General features: G+C 37.1%; 1 non-coding gene across 1 annotated transcript; it reads right to left on the bottom strand.

The window, feature by feature from the left end:
• Positions 1 to 2,701: 2,701 nt before the first annotated feature.
• LOC142870789 (U7 small nuclear RNA) lies at positions 2,702 to 2,766 on the bottom strand. Its single transcript, XR_012919123.1, has one exon. It is a non-coding gene; the product is annotated as a U7 small nuclear RNA (small nuclear RNA).
• Positions 2,767 to 14,367: the final 11,601 nt, after the last annotated feature.

Below are 14,367 nucleotides of genomic sequence, written 5' to 3'. Positions count from 1 at the left end.
ATACTCCATGTTCTTATTATAGCAAAATAGATGTCACTCAAGTATCAAACTAGGTAAGTGTTTGGAATTATTCAAAGCTACATATCACTCTCACTCCTTTGCCATCACTATGAAGATGTGCCTGGGCTAACCTGCTGGATGATGAGAGGTGTGCTTCAAGGTCAGGTCATCTCAGTCATCCCAGGTAAGGCCAACCTACATAGCCAGCAGCCAGCCAAATCCAGACATGTGAATGATCCCAGACAAGATCAATAGAACTGCCACAATGACCCCAGATACATTAGCAATAAATGTTTAATTTTTTTAACTTCAGAAGTATTATGGTTTTTGTTATGACATTTTACTGTAGTAATAGATAAATGATAAAACCACTCAATTGCAGTATGGAGACCTTATTTGTATTATGATTTAAGCAAATTGTTTTTTAAAAATATGAGTCAATTGGGAAACTAAACAGTGGCTGGATATTTGCTAACATTATGGAAATATTCTTTTTCTCTGTGCTGACATTACAGAGTTACAGCTTATTTTCTGCAGTATGTTAATGATATTCCTTCCAACTTTGTATTTTAAAAGGGTCCTTGTCTTTTAGAGATACATACTGAAATTATATGATGTCTTAGATTTGCTTCAAAATAATTTGTGGAGGGGGTGGTTATAAGGATGGTGAAATAAATAAGACAAGATTGGCCATGAGTTGATAATCATTGAAGATGGATGATGGCCACATAGGACTTAATTATGTTATTTTCTCTACTTTTATATGGTTGAAATTTTTCATAATTGAGAAGATATGTGGGAAAAAATACCAGGCTTGCATCAAAAGAAAACAACAAAAACAATCATACAACATGAGAGGGGGAAAAATAGATTAGTTGAAAATCAATTGGTTTCTATGAAATATACCATTTAGTCTTTTTAAAAAAATATATGTGTTCCTAGTATTCACCAAGCACTGGGGACAGGAGAGTGAACAAAACAGACAAAAGAACTTGCAACAGGAACTTACATTTTTATTTACAGACAACAGATAAATAAGGAAAATACATAATATATCAGATAGTGATGAGAGTTATGGAGAAAAAGTAGGGAAGTGAGGTTGAGAATACTGGGAGTCAGGAGAAGGCAGTTTGCAGGACTTTTATTATTATTATTATTATTATTATTTTACACATGAGACTTACTATGTTGCTCAGGCTGGACCTGAACTCCTGGGATCAAGTGATCCTCCTGCTTCAGCCTCCCAAGTATCTAGGACTACAGGTGCTTACTATGGCGCCTAGCCAGTTCGCTGTTTTAATGAGGGTGGCCAGGAAGGGACTGTAGCATTTGAACAAAGATGAGAGGGAAAGTAAATGCCTGGGTTTGGGCATAATTTTCATCAAAGAAACATAATAAATTTTCTGCACACTTACAGACACCAGCATTGGCTTTTCATACTTCAAAGAAGCCTCCCATAGTTTTCATATTTTAGTTTGGGCAATATGAATTTATTACTCTTTACTTTCTTCACTCTCAAACACTGAACACTTGTTGGCTATATTTCCAATTTCTCAGGCCACCCAGCTATAGTTCTTTATGTAGTACATTTGTTTCAACAGATATTTGAATAAGCTTTAAAAGTTATATTTCGTAGAGAGCACAAAGCTAAATGGCATGCTTTGTCTATGACATATGAAGAGTGTGACTACTACCGTCTCTTCAACTGCCACTATGCGAGTCCAAGCCACTGTCCATATGGAATTACTGCAACAGCCTCCTAGCTAGTCACTGTGCTTCTACCCTTTCCTATAGTCAGTCTATTTTCAAGACTATAGCCAGAATGATGCTTTTTAAATATAAGACAGATTTCACTAGTCTTCTCTTCAAAACTCTCCAATACCTCTCTAGCTGACTCAGAGAAATATCCATGGTCTTTTCAATGTCCTTGAGAAGCACTGCATACCCTGTATCCTCACTGCTTACCTCTCACCAGCTCCCTCCAATTTCCTCGTTCACTCTACTCCAGCTGCACTGACATCCCTCATGTTCCTCACTCATGCCAGACAAGCCTCCACCTCGGGTATTTACACTGATTGCTCCCTCTGCCCGGGGAGCTTTTCTCAGATAGTCACAGGGCTAACTTCCTCACCTCCCCTTCAAGTCTTTTCTCACATATCCTCTCAATGGAATCGTTTATGGATAAAGGATTAACAGTACCCCTTCCCCTTTTCCATAGATTCGACCTTAGGTTAATGTTTTAGCACTGTTCCCCTGGAAACCTGATAAAGGTGGAAGAGCAGCTCCGTTACCAAGCAACAGTGCTTTAGGTGAAAAGAACCCCTGATTCATAGACAGTAGCATCTGAAGGGAATTTCGGGTGTATGAGCTATAAATACCTGGTTGGAATCTGAATCTTCAGACTTCTATGAAAGCGATACTCTTGTAATCGAACATGTGCCTTGCAGGAATCCTGAAAACTGCGCCTGTGACTCTAAAGTGGGATAGTCATATCTGGGACACAGGGCTTTGAAGCCAGGTTGGATGTTGTACTTACCCAATTAAATCTCCTCTCCTCACAACTGAACGGAAACTTGGGGTGAGGGTGGGAAGTGAAAAAGACTGGCTCCTGGATGACAGCACGAATTGCTGTGAGGACCACTGCCACTGAAGAGAAATGGCTATTTTTCCTGTTGTGTTTCTTTTTTCCCCTTTTTGGGGAGGGGGTAGTCTTCAGGTGAGGACTGGAAAATCTGCTAGACAAATTCTGAAAGAGATGTAGCACTTGGTTTTTACCCCTCTACATGACGCTAATTCCAAGTCTGGCCAATGGTAGTTTAGTTAAACCAAAGAAGACTTCCCAGGTGGTAACCATGACAGGAGCTGAAGAGTGAATGAGCTAGAAAACAGCCACGTAGCAGATAAGCAGGAAGATGGGAGAGCTAGAAAGGGAGGGGGGGGGGAGAGAGAGAGAGAGAGAGAGAGAGAGAGAGAGAGAGAGAGAGAGAGAGAGAGAGAGAGAGAGAGAGAGAGAGAGAGAGAGAGAATGATGTGGACAGCCCAGGAATACAAGACCAGAATCGGAAACTGAAGCCTGCAGACACTAAAAGAAGTGACTGCAAGTAAGTTCATCTACCCATTTCTCCCCTTACCTCTTATGTCTAGGATGCCTGTTTTCAGCTTCCTTGGCATTAGATGGAGGCTGTGGAACAAACTCAAACTTCTCAAACTTCTTACACCTGCTCTTGCACCTGCTGATGGAACTGACAGGTGTCTGCCCCTGGCTGAAATAGGAGCCACAGCCAATCAGCAGCAACTCCTGGAAAGCCCACCTGACAAAGCACAGTGGCTCAGAGCCTTAAACTAAGCCAGGGCACCCCTGTGCCAAGGCAATTCTGGAAAATGGTGAGAAAATGAGAGAAATTGCAGCTCCACTTCCAGGATGTTGGGTCCAGAGATCTAAGGACTGTCTTTCAGATTCCTTCCCTCTCTCCCCCTACTTTCTTCTCCAGACAGGTCCCTTATCACCTATCCTCAACCCAGATATTTTCCTGCCACCACAAAGCAAGGGCTACATTCAGATATATTCCTGGCTCAGTCTCTCAATATATGTGGAAGGAATTTTTAAACTAGGACTGGGGGGAAAAACATAATTTTGAGCCGTATTTTGAAGACAAAGTGAAAAGCTAACTTGTATAATGTCTCTGGCATTAGCCCCTGTGCTCTTATTTCTGTTTTCAGTAGAAAGATGTCTGCGTTATCCAGGAATGCTTTGGAGGGTTTGGTTTTCTAAATCAGACAATGGATCACGCCTACAGGGAAATACCCATTTCCAAAGATGCTTCACATTATAGCTCCTATCTGCTTGTCTGTCTTCATCAACTCCACTCCATTCCAGAACCTTCCTGCCCTACCTACTTCTGACATCCTCATCATCACTTCAACATACTTTCACTCTTCCTTGCCTTGTGAAATCTTATTCCCCCTGCGTGGCATAGACTTTTCCACCTCACGTTCTGCAGGCTGGCTGAGTCTCTTCACCTCAAGTCACCTTCTCTGTAGGTGGCCCTCTTTCCAGCAACCGCTTTCTCCCTTCCCTCATCAGGCCTGTCCACATCTTCATCAAATTCTCCTTGAATTATTCATTGTGTGTGTACAGCTGTTTCCTACTGAGACTTTGACTGTTAACATTTACGGAAATGTATTGAACTTTTTTACTTGTCAGTTTCATCACTAGGATTACACTTTCCTCAAAACTGAAGGCTAAATTATTTTTTTGTTCTGTTCAGTAGTTCAACAAGCATTGACAAGCTTTCCACTATGGCAGAAACTGTGCTGGCCCCCAGTGATAAAATGACAAGAAAGACAGACCACGCCCTTGTGGAATTCACTGTCTACTAAGGACATTAAAAGACTTTCCTGGGGTGTTTTAATTTTGGCGGTTATAAGGTTATACCACACATGATATCAAACATTTTAAAGGTAACAGTAAAAGTTATGGAAGTTTCACAATTTTATGTTTGACAATATTGGATACCAATAAAATATATATGAAGTGGTATGATTTTATAGCAATTATGCATACTGAGGACTTTGAAATTAAGAAAACTTTTTGAATGCAATAAAATATTTATGAATATCTAATTTAATGATGAAGTAACATTTAGTTTGTTATATATTAATTTGGATTTTTTATTTTGCATTTTTAATTAGTTTGGATTTTCAGCCTTATTTTCATGTGTTCAAATTTTGGGTTGACATAATAATAATATTCACCAATAGCTGGCCCTCCTCTCCTCTGGGCAAATAGAGAGCTGCATATCTCAGTCTCTATCTCAGTTTCTCTACTTGAGCAAAGCCATGTGATTAGTCCTCCCCAATGAAAGGTGAGTCATGAGGCAGAGAATAGCCTGTAATCAATCCTTCAGGCTCTTCTCCTACCTTGGCAATCAGGAAACCTGGTTTTTAGATGATGCAACTAAAAGATGGCAGAGGCTCTATCAGCCTGGGTTCTTGAGTGACTCCATGGACCCTAGAATCTCCAACCCCTCAGCATTAATCTGCAAGGAGTAGAACATGAGCTAGAAATGAAGCTTTTTGTGGTTACTCCACTAACACCTGGGAAATAATTGTTATTGCAGCATAAACAAACCAACACTGATGAACACAAAGCCCCATTTTGGTTTCTCGTTCTCTCACATCTTCAGAGATTTTGCCTCTAGGCCTTACACATTATGTCAATAGTACCTAATGACTAAAACAACCCTAAGCCTACTAGGGGAAACAGTAGTAACTTTTCAAGTGAAAAGTTAAAGTTTAATAAATGCAATTCATTCACATATTTACGGAGCTCATATTACATGGAAAGATGTCCATTTCTCCTGAGTCACATATGCTGCATGGAGGTGTAGTGGATACTGGAACAGGTTCATAGTTCTAAGTAGGAGAAAGAGAGGCAGATACCCTGTAGACAACTATTAGTGTCTGCTATAGGGCAGCCACTTCAAAGTTATAATGGGCTTCTTTCACCAATGATCTCAAATAAAATAAGGATAAGACACTTCCGATACTAAGGAAAAGACAATTTCTCTTAGTTTAAGACACTGCACTGTGTTGTTGAAGTCTGCAGGCTATTAAGGGAGACTAAGGAGGGTGGACTCCTATATGGAAAAAGAGGCCATTCCATTAAAGAGAGAGAAAAAGAACCACTTTCTCTTCAAGTGGGGTATGAGAGAAAAAGAACTTGGCTATCCAAGAGATGACAGTAACTAGGAAAAAGTAAGAGACAGAATGCAAGAAAAAAACTCTCAAGATTTCTGGCCTGGGAAGCTACTCTCTCTAGAGTATTTTTGGCTGCTAGTAATTCTACAGTGAAGACATTACCTTGTATAATGCTTACCGTGAGGCTAAGAGATGGAGACTAAGACTTTTTTTGTCTATTGATATTCATATTTTTTAAAATACAGTTTTCTGTGATGGACACACCAAAAGCCCTGACTTAAGCATTATACAAGATATCCATGTAACAAAAACACTTATACTTCCCTAATTAATATTTTGAAATTAAAAAATTAAAGAATAAAATACAGTTTTCTGTATACTGCAACAAAAGCAAGCAATAATCATTTTTAAATGGCTTTATTAAGAAATAATTTAATGACAATAAAATTCACCAATTTTAAGTTTATAATTTCATGAGCTTTAAAGATATAAAGTTGTACATCCGGTACTACCACCTAGATACAAAACATTTAATTCACCCAATGAAGTTCCCTCATATCCCTTTGAAATGCATCCCTTTAAAATGTGGCCTTAAGAATATTTGCCATCCTCAATTCTATGAGTGGACTCTGGTTATTGCTAGATTCCATCAAAAATAGTAATCTCATACCTCTTGCTAGTGACTGGTTCAGGAATTAATATAAAAATCTAAGTAATTCTGGCCTAGAAGAAGATTGCTATAGGCTTCTGGGAAAGAAAAACCATCCTTTTCTGGTCTCCACAAAGTAACTGGTGCTGGACTAAGCATCTCACCATACACAAACAAAAAACTGAACAAAACTTGGGAGAAAACTGTTTTCAGAGTTTAGATAACAGGTAGTATAGGACTGTGATCCCTTCTGTTTACTCCCAATTACTGCCCAGAGGAACTGTCCAGATCACAAGGCAGAAAGGTATAAGCCAAGCAGAGAAGACTAGTTTACAGAACTGGTGAGACAGAAATCAGAGTTTGGGAGGCTAAACAGCTGACATATGTGAGGCAGACTGCCAGAGAGAAGACAACAGAATTAAGCAGAAAAAGAGCACCAGAAATCAGGGTCTCCAGTCTTAGCTGAATTCTAAGATGTCACACAGCTGATCAAAGAACAACTACAATGAAAAGAAAAAATATCAGCTTGCTGTAAGTTGAATATCTACAGGGAATGTTTGACTTATGACCACTCAGAGTAGAGAGACCTCAAGAAGACCTGAATCATTCAACAGAAACCCAGAAAGGCCACACACTAGCCTATGTTCCCTAGCTTCCCTTAACAGCCTCCTACTTAATTACTGCAGGCCTCGTCTTTGCTTTTCCTCCCAGAGAAATAAGCAGATTTTTTTCAGTATCAAATGTGTTTTGTCCACTTAGATAAAATGAAAAAATTCTTTGAATGGTACAAATTGCACAAGCAATACAGAAATAAAAAATAATCTGAATAGACTGACATCTATTTTAAAATTTTAAATTGTAATTACAAACCTTCCCACAAAGAACATGGTCATCCCATTCTCTAGCTTCATCCACATGGAGAATTCCATCAAATATTGAGAAAGATAGAACATCAATCTTACACAAACTCTCTTTAAAAAAATAGGAGAACACTTTTCAAATCATTTCATGAGGCTACTATAACCCTGACACCAAAACCAGACAAAAACATTTCAAGAAGTGAAAACTACAGACCAATAACCCTTCAAGAACATAGATGCAAAAGTTATTGACAAAATACTAAAAACTTGAATACATAAATATAGAAAAAATATTATATCACAGCTAAATAACACATCACAACTTTGCAGGAATGAAAAATTGGTCTAACATTTTTAAATCAATCAATATAATTCACTAAACATGATAAAAGAGAATAATCATATGACCATCTCAATAGATGCATAAAGAGAATTTGACAAAAGCTTAAATTAATTCCTAATAAAACCTCTCAGAAAACTAGTAATAAAAAGAAACACAACCTGATAAAGGACATTTACCAACAAACCTATGTAATTCTTAATGGTGAATAAATAAGCATGCTGCCCCTAAGATCAGGAAGAAACTAAATTGCCTTTTATGCAACATCATAATAAGTGTCTTAGCTAGTCCAATTGGCAAGAAAACCATTGCAAAGACGTAAATAGTCCTTAGTTATATACATTATTACATAAATATAAAATTCTACATAATATACAGAAAACTATTAGAATTAATAAGTGACTTTAGCAAGAATATAAGATGCAAAGCCAACATACAAAGAACAATTGTATTTCTATGTTAAAGGTGAAATAAATAAAATAATTGGAAAAAGAAATGTAACAAAACCAATACCTTATGAAAATATCAAGAAAATATAAACTACCTAGGTAATAGTAATATGTGTAAAATCTGTCCACTGAAACTATAAAATATTGTTGAGATAAAAGAAAATATACAGAGAGAAATATATCCTGTTTGTGGTTGGGAGATTTAATATGTTTAAGATTTCAGTTCTCTATAAATCTATAGATTCAATACAATACCAAAGTTCCAACAAAATTTTTAAAGAAATGCACAAGGTGATCCTAACATTTATATAGAAATGCAAAGGAAACAGAATAGTAAAATCAATTTTAAAAATAAAGCACAAATTTGGAGGACTTGCAAACATAACACAAAGACTTTCCAAAGCCACATTACTAAGGATAGTATGCTACATAGAGATAAGTAAAACAAAAAAGAGAATACAGAAATAAAACCACACATACATGTGCATATTTTTAAAACACAATTATTTTAAACAAAAATGCCAATGTAATGCAATCACAAATATGTGATAATCTTTTCAACAAATGGTGCTGGAAAAAATGAATATCTATATGCAAATAACAATAACAATAATAACTTCCACTACCTAACAGCAAACACAAAAATAAATTGATAAGCATGTTAAGCATGAAGACTTACACACAAATATTTTTAAAATTTATTTATAGTAGTCAAAAGCTATAAACAATCTAAAAGTAAATTAATAGGTTGAATGGGTTAACAAATGATGGTATTTCCATACAATGGCATACTACTGAACAGTAAAAATGTATGAACTACTGATACATACAACATGTATAAATCTCAAAAACAGTACTAAGCATAGGAAGGCAGACACAAAAAGCACACTGCATAATTTCATTTATATGACATTCTAAGACAGGCAAAACTAATCTATAGTGATAATTGTCCGTTCTGCAAATTGGTGTGGGAGATTGCCTGGGAATCTCAAAGCCTCAAGGGAATTGTCTGGGGGTGAAAGAGATGTTCTATATCCCAGCCGAGGAGGTTATTACAAGATTGGACACATTTGTTCATGTTCATTGAATTTAAAAATGGGTGGAATTTATTGCATGTAAATCTTATGTCAATAAAGTTCATTTTTAAAACAACCTGCTAATACATATCTCTAAACAAACCATTCTACTATACTTTCCCAGTATCCAAGGCTTGCCAATAAACTTAAGTGCGAACCCAGAGAAGTAATATAGCTCTTATCTAAGGAACATAGCCACAGTATTTCCTTATATGGATCAAGATTAGAAAATGTAATTCCGTCTCTTCTGAGAATTTGGGCTACTATTTTTGAGGTCTGAAGTTAATCTGTTCCCTGGGGTACGAAAGGAATAAGTATTACATACTGCCTAGTTCACAGAAGATTGTCACCTCAGTCTTTGCAGGGTCCCTCTCCTATTTTATTACTTATTTTCTCCCTTCATCCTAGATGGACACATCTCCCATTGCCATCCCAGTAGGTAACCACTTTTTAAAATTTTTAATTTATGTATTGATTTAATTTACACATCTATAAAATTTGTTTTATGTTTGTATTTTTAATTCATGTACTTCTTTTTCCATTTATCACAGTATTTTCAGACCTATGCATATGGCTAAACATGGAACTACCTGGTTGCTTCTAATGCTGCATCCTCTGTAGCATAAATTTCTGTAGTACATGTCCCTAGATTTTCCTTATCCAAATTCCTAGTGATGACCACCTAAGTTACCTCTGAATCCCAACAGTGATGAATATCCATATAGATGCATATGTGGGAAAATTTTCCTGTGATCCCAGACATGGGATTGCTGGTTCATAGGGTACAGTCATATTATTAGCTTAATTTTCAGAAATGCTATACCAGTTTCCATTCCCCCTAAAAGTGCTTCATGTATTTTAAAGTTAAACTTATTTAAAATATATTCTGCCACTTTGACAGAATAATCCATAATATGCTAATAATAGATTTTATTGTACATTCATAAGGAAGAAATAATAATTTTGTTTTGTTTATGGCTACTCTATATTCATAGGAACAAAAGAAAAGATATCATCCATCTTCACCACCCAGGGAGGTGGTCAGGCCTTGCCCTGGACTCTTTACAAAATCCTAAAAAAAAGAATAAACAATTATATTGTGTATCAGAGCCAGAAGGAGGAGTTGCCAAGCAGGAATCCACTATCATTGAAGACACTCCTAAATAGGTCTTTGTGCATCAAAGGTCTAGGTCCACTTAGAGAACCAAAGCTTTGGAAATGAGAGAAGTAAGGCTTTATAGAGTGTTATCTAGCAGGTGGATGGTTGTTGATTCTCTAGGACTGCAAATTTCCCAGGGGTGTGAGGACCGATCCTGCCTAAACTGCCTGTGAAGTGAAAGGGCTACAGAAAGCTATGATTGGGTAAGAAGTGCTACGCTCCTGGAAGTCTAAGTGAGGGTCCAACTGGTTAAATTTGGTACAGTGGAAAGAATTACACACCGGAAATGATTAACCTAGAATAGACTGTTGTGTTGGCCTTTAGGGACCTTGTATGTCCCCAGGGTTCTTGTAAAAACCAAGAAAGAAAAAGGAGGCTGTGAAATAAAAACCTGATAATGAACTTTCAAGCAATCTTAGCAGATGGAACCAGATTTAGCATCATTTAGACTAAAAAATTTAAAAAAAAAATTCTCCAAGGGCTTTTATTCTAGCAATCTCTTTTCTTATCTCTATATCCACTTTCTCTTGTTGATCTCATAGATTTCCACAGTTTTAAATGCCATATATATGTTGATGACTTCTACTTTTATACCTAACTAGTGCATTCACACACCTGCACTGCACATAATCCCTATGACTATACCCTTGAACATTTCTTTGTTGCACTTGTCACCATTTGTTTGTTTTTAACATGTTTGCTGTCTGTCTTCCCAACTAGATTGTGCCTTAGCCAATGCAGGAGCCTCCATCTTCTTTATTTACCAAATACATCCCTACTTGTGTCCAACCTAATTCCTGATACAGTGTGAGATTAATAAGCATTTTTGAAGGAATGAATAAATAAATGAGTTAAAGCCCTAGAGCTATAGAGCAATTCATATTTGTAACATACAAAGAAAACACTTCTTAAAATCTTCTCCCATTAGTCATGCCATCCTGCTCTCTTTATTAATAATCCTGGAGCTTAGAGGGCTCTGTCTCCTTTACCCTGTCACTTTCCATTCTCATCTCTGAAGCACAAAGGGCCTTCTCCCATAAAAATGCAACTATGTGAATGCTCTAAGGCTGACTTATGATGCAAAACAAAAGTTTGTTTGCCTTACAGATGCTCCATTTAAGAAAACAGAGTTTAACCATAGCCAACCATAGATGGAATCTGGAATAGGTTTTCAACAGCAGCAAAATTAACCAGAACCTAGCAGTAGGTAGGGAAGGGAGTGAGGAAGAAAACAGGGGCAATAAAAGGATAGAGATCAAGAGACTAAAAAAAAAGAAGGTATTTCTTGGTGCCCATCTGATGATCACTCAGTTTGGAATGAAAGGTGACTTAGTGGCAACAGGTAAAAAATGTTTTGCCTTATTCTCTGAACTGCCAGTTTCTAAGTGTTTCTAGACAGAATCACAGTCTAAAACAAACCTTGTGGTTCTCAGTGAATTAGAATTAGTCCTCAGCTATCCTTTTGCTAAGCTCTGACTTAGGCACTGCAGGGTATCCACAACCATCATTCAGTTTCTCATCATTCTATTATATTTCAAATAAGAATAAAACATCACAAAGAATGGATAATTTGAAGGGCACTGTGGAAAGAGCCTGGGGAGTAAAAGGTCACAAGTTGAGGGGTAGTTCAGAATCTACACTTCAGCAAGGAGCTGGGGAGGGAGAAGAGTAGTTTTCAGGCCCTCCCTGCTTGTCAGTGTAGGGTCATGGAACTTTCTTCCAAGCCAGCAAGTAAAACAAAAGATTGCACCCAGCATTTTCAGCATGGCTCTGTGTGGTACTCTAACCTAAAAATAGCTACTATAGATAATGAATGCCACGGCATTGCTAATTTATTTAAATGAGAAGAGTCCTCATTTGTGATTTTCCCATCCTTGCCCAGCCAGCTAAACTTTGCCTGAAGCAGACATGCTGGTGGTCACTAGACTATTACTAATACTAGTAGGTTTCGCTCATTAAAATGATTTTAGAGCCTCTCAGTGCAATAAGTATGGCCTGTTGTCACTATTTCTATTTTTATTTCTTTGGGATATCACCTAGAAAGGCTGGTTAAATTATAGCAAATGACTGCAGCTAAGCTTGAAGGAATGCGAAGAACAGTATTCCCAAGCTTTTGCTACATTCTCAAGAATAGGTGGGAAATGGCTGTGAATACTTTAAAGTCAGTCAGACCTGGATTCTCTCCAAACAGAAGGTATTTAATCATTCTGAGCCTTCGCTTTCTTATCAGTAGAGATGGAGCAATAATACATACGTTGTAAAATTATTGTTAATAATTAGATGCAACATATATCTAACACAAAAGGCATTTGATAGATGTTTGATAAATGGTACCTGTTATTATAGCTCTCAGAAGTTTGTCAAAAGAAAAAAATGTTCACTAAATGATATAAATTTTTCTAACATGTTCCAAATATTTCATTAAGGACTTACACAGTAGCTTTCATACTAATACCACAAAAAGAGACATAACTATACAGAAAATAATGGTAATAAGTGATTCTCTGGTCAATATTGGTAGCTTGGATCAGAATTAACCATGACTAGAAGTGCAGTGGAAGGGCTGCATTTCCAGCTTTAAGAACATAGCTTGTAACAAACCAATGATGCTCCTATCGTAGTCCATTTGTGCTTCTGTAACAGAATACCACAGACTGGATAATTTGTATTAGTGGAATTTTATTTCTCACAGTTCTAGAGGCTGGAAAGTCCAAGATCAAGGTGCAGGCAGATTCACCATCTGATGAAGATTTGCTCTCTGCTTCTAAGATGATACCTTGTTGCTTTGTCCTCACATGGTGGAAGGCAAAAGGCAAAATGGCCTCCATAGTTTTCTCCAGCCCTTTTATAAGGGCATTAATCCCTTTCACAAGAGTGGATCCCTCATGACCTAATCACCTCATAAGGGCACTACCAGCACCTTGTGGGTTAAGTTCCAATATATGAATTTTAGAGGGAAACATACATTCAAACTAGAGCAGCTCCCACAAAGAAAAACTAACAAAAAAAAGGATTTTTTAAAAAAAATCTCCATTGGAAAGCATTGAGAGCTGCTTAGGAAGCCAGGACTTAAAGGGCCAAGATCCTGAAGAGAGGTAAAGCAGAAATAGGTGAGAAGTGTCCCCTTGGAGAACATGCTAATTGTGAGTGCTGTGTGAAAGGCTAAGTATTTTTTTTGCATCCAGTGGCATCTATAACAATTTTTGTTATTTTTATATCTATAATTTCTATGTGGTTACAGGAGATGAGTATCTCTGCCTTGACTCAGCCCAACAGGCTCCCAGAACTACCCCATGATTTTTACACCATGCTTTCTCCCCTTTCTGCCTCCATTCCTGAATTTGTGCAGGTCAGTTTGCTCCTATGCCACTTCAGATCTAGAAGCTTCAGTCACTTACACAAATTTCTAATCACATCAATCACATCTATATCTTTATTGATTTTCTAAAGTTCTGTGGAGCCACAGAGGTAAGAGAATCTTACTGTAGTGTGCATTGCCATCTGTAAGATTGGCAATCTTCTTCACCTTTCTTCCTCTCAGTAAGATCCCTTATGCTCTGACTTTTCCAAAAGTTCATGCTTCCACACGTCTTCTTCATTAGTGTGCCTGGGAAGTCTGATTCTTCTAATTAAATGTAGATTTCACTTCACAAAAGCAGATCTATGTTCTCCAATCCCATGGAAATTCTGGGTGAATAAGATATTTTCTATATCTTTAGACTCTCATAAATCATGCAGAAGAGGGCAGAAGCAAGGCCAAACATTGCTAGAGATTTTATTTTTCTTGAGAAAGCTGCAATTAATGCATAAACAACAGAGAAAATAAGTATCAACAGCTTTAAGGGTTTTGATATTCATATACGCACACTATAAAATGTGTCAGTTCATTCAACAAATATTTATTAAGTACTTAATAAGCTAGCTTCCAGGGATATAATTAAAAACAAAATTATATATAGTCATTCATTGCTTAATGACAGACATACTTCTGAAAAATGCATCCTTTAGTTATTTCATCATTATAAGAGCATCATAGTGGGTACTTACGAAAGCCTAGATGGTGTAGCGCATTACACACCTAGGCTGATGATACAGCCTATTGCTCCTAGGTTACAAACTTGTACAGCATGTTAC

Source organism: Microcebus murinus, chromosome 4 (genome assembly GCF_040939455.1).
Source record: "Microcebus murinus isolate Inina chromosome 4, M.murinus_Inina_mat1.0, whole genome shotgun sequence".
NCBI classification, from domain to species: Eukaryota; Metazoa; Chordata; class Mammalia; order Primates; family Cheirogaleidae; genus Microcebus; species Microcebus murinus.
Note: the sequence above shows the minus strand (reverse complement) of the source record. Positions and strands in the feature narration are given on the sequence as shown.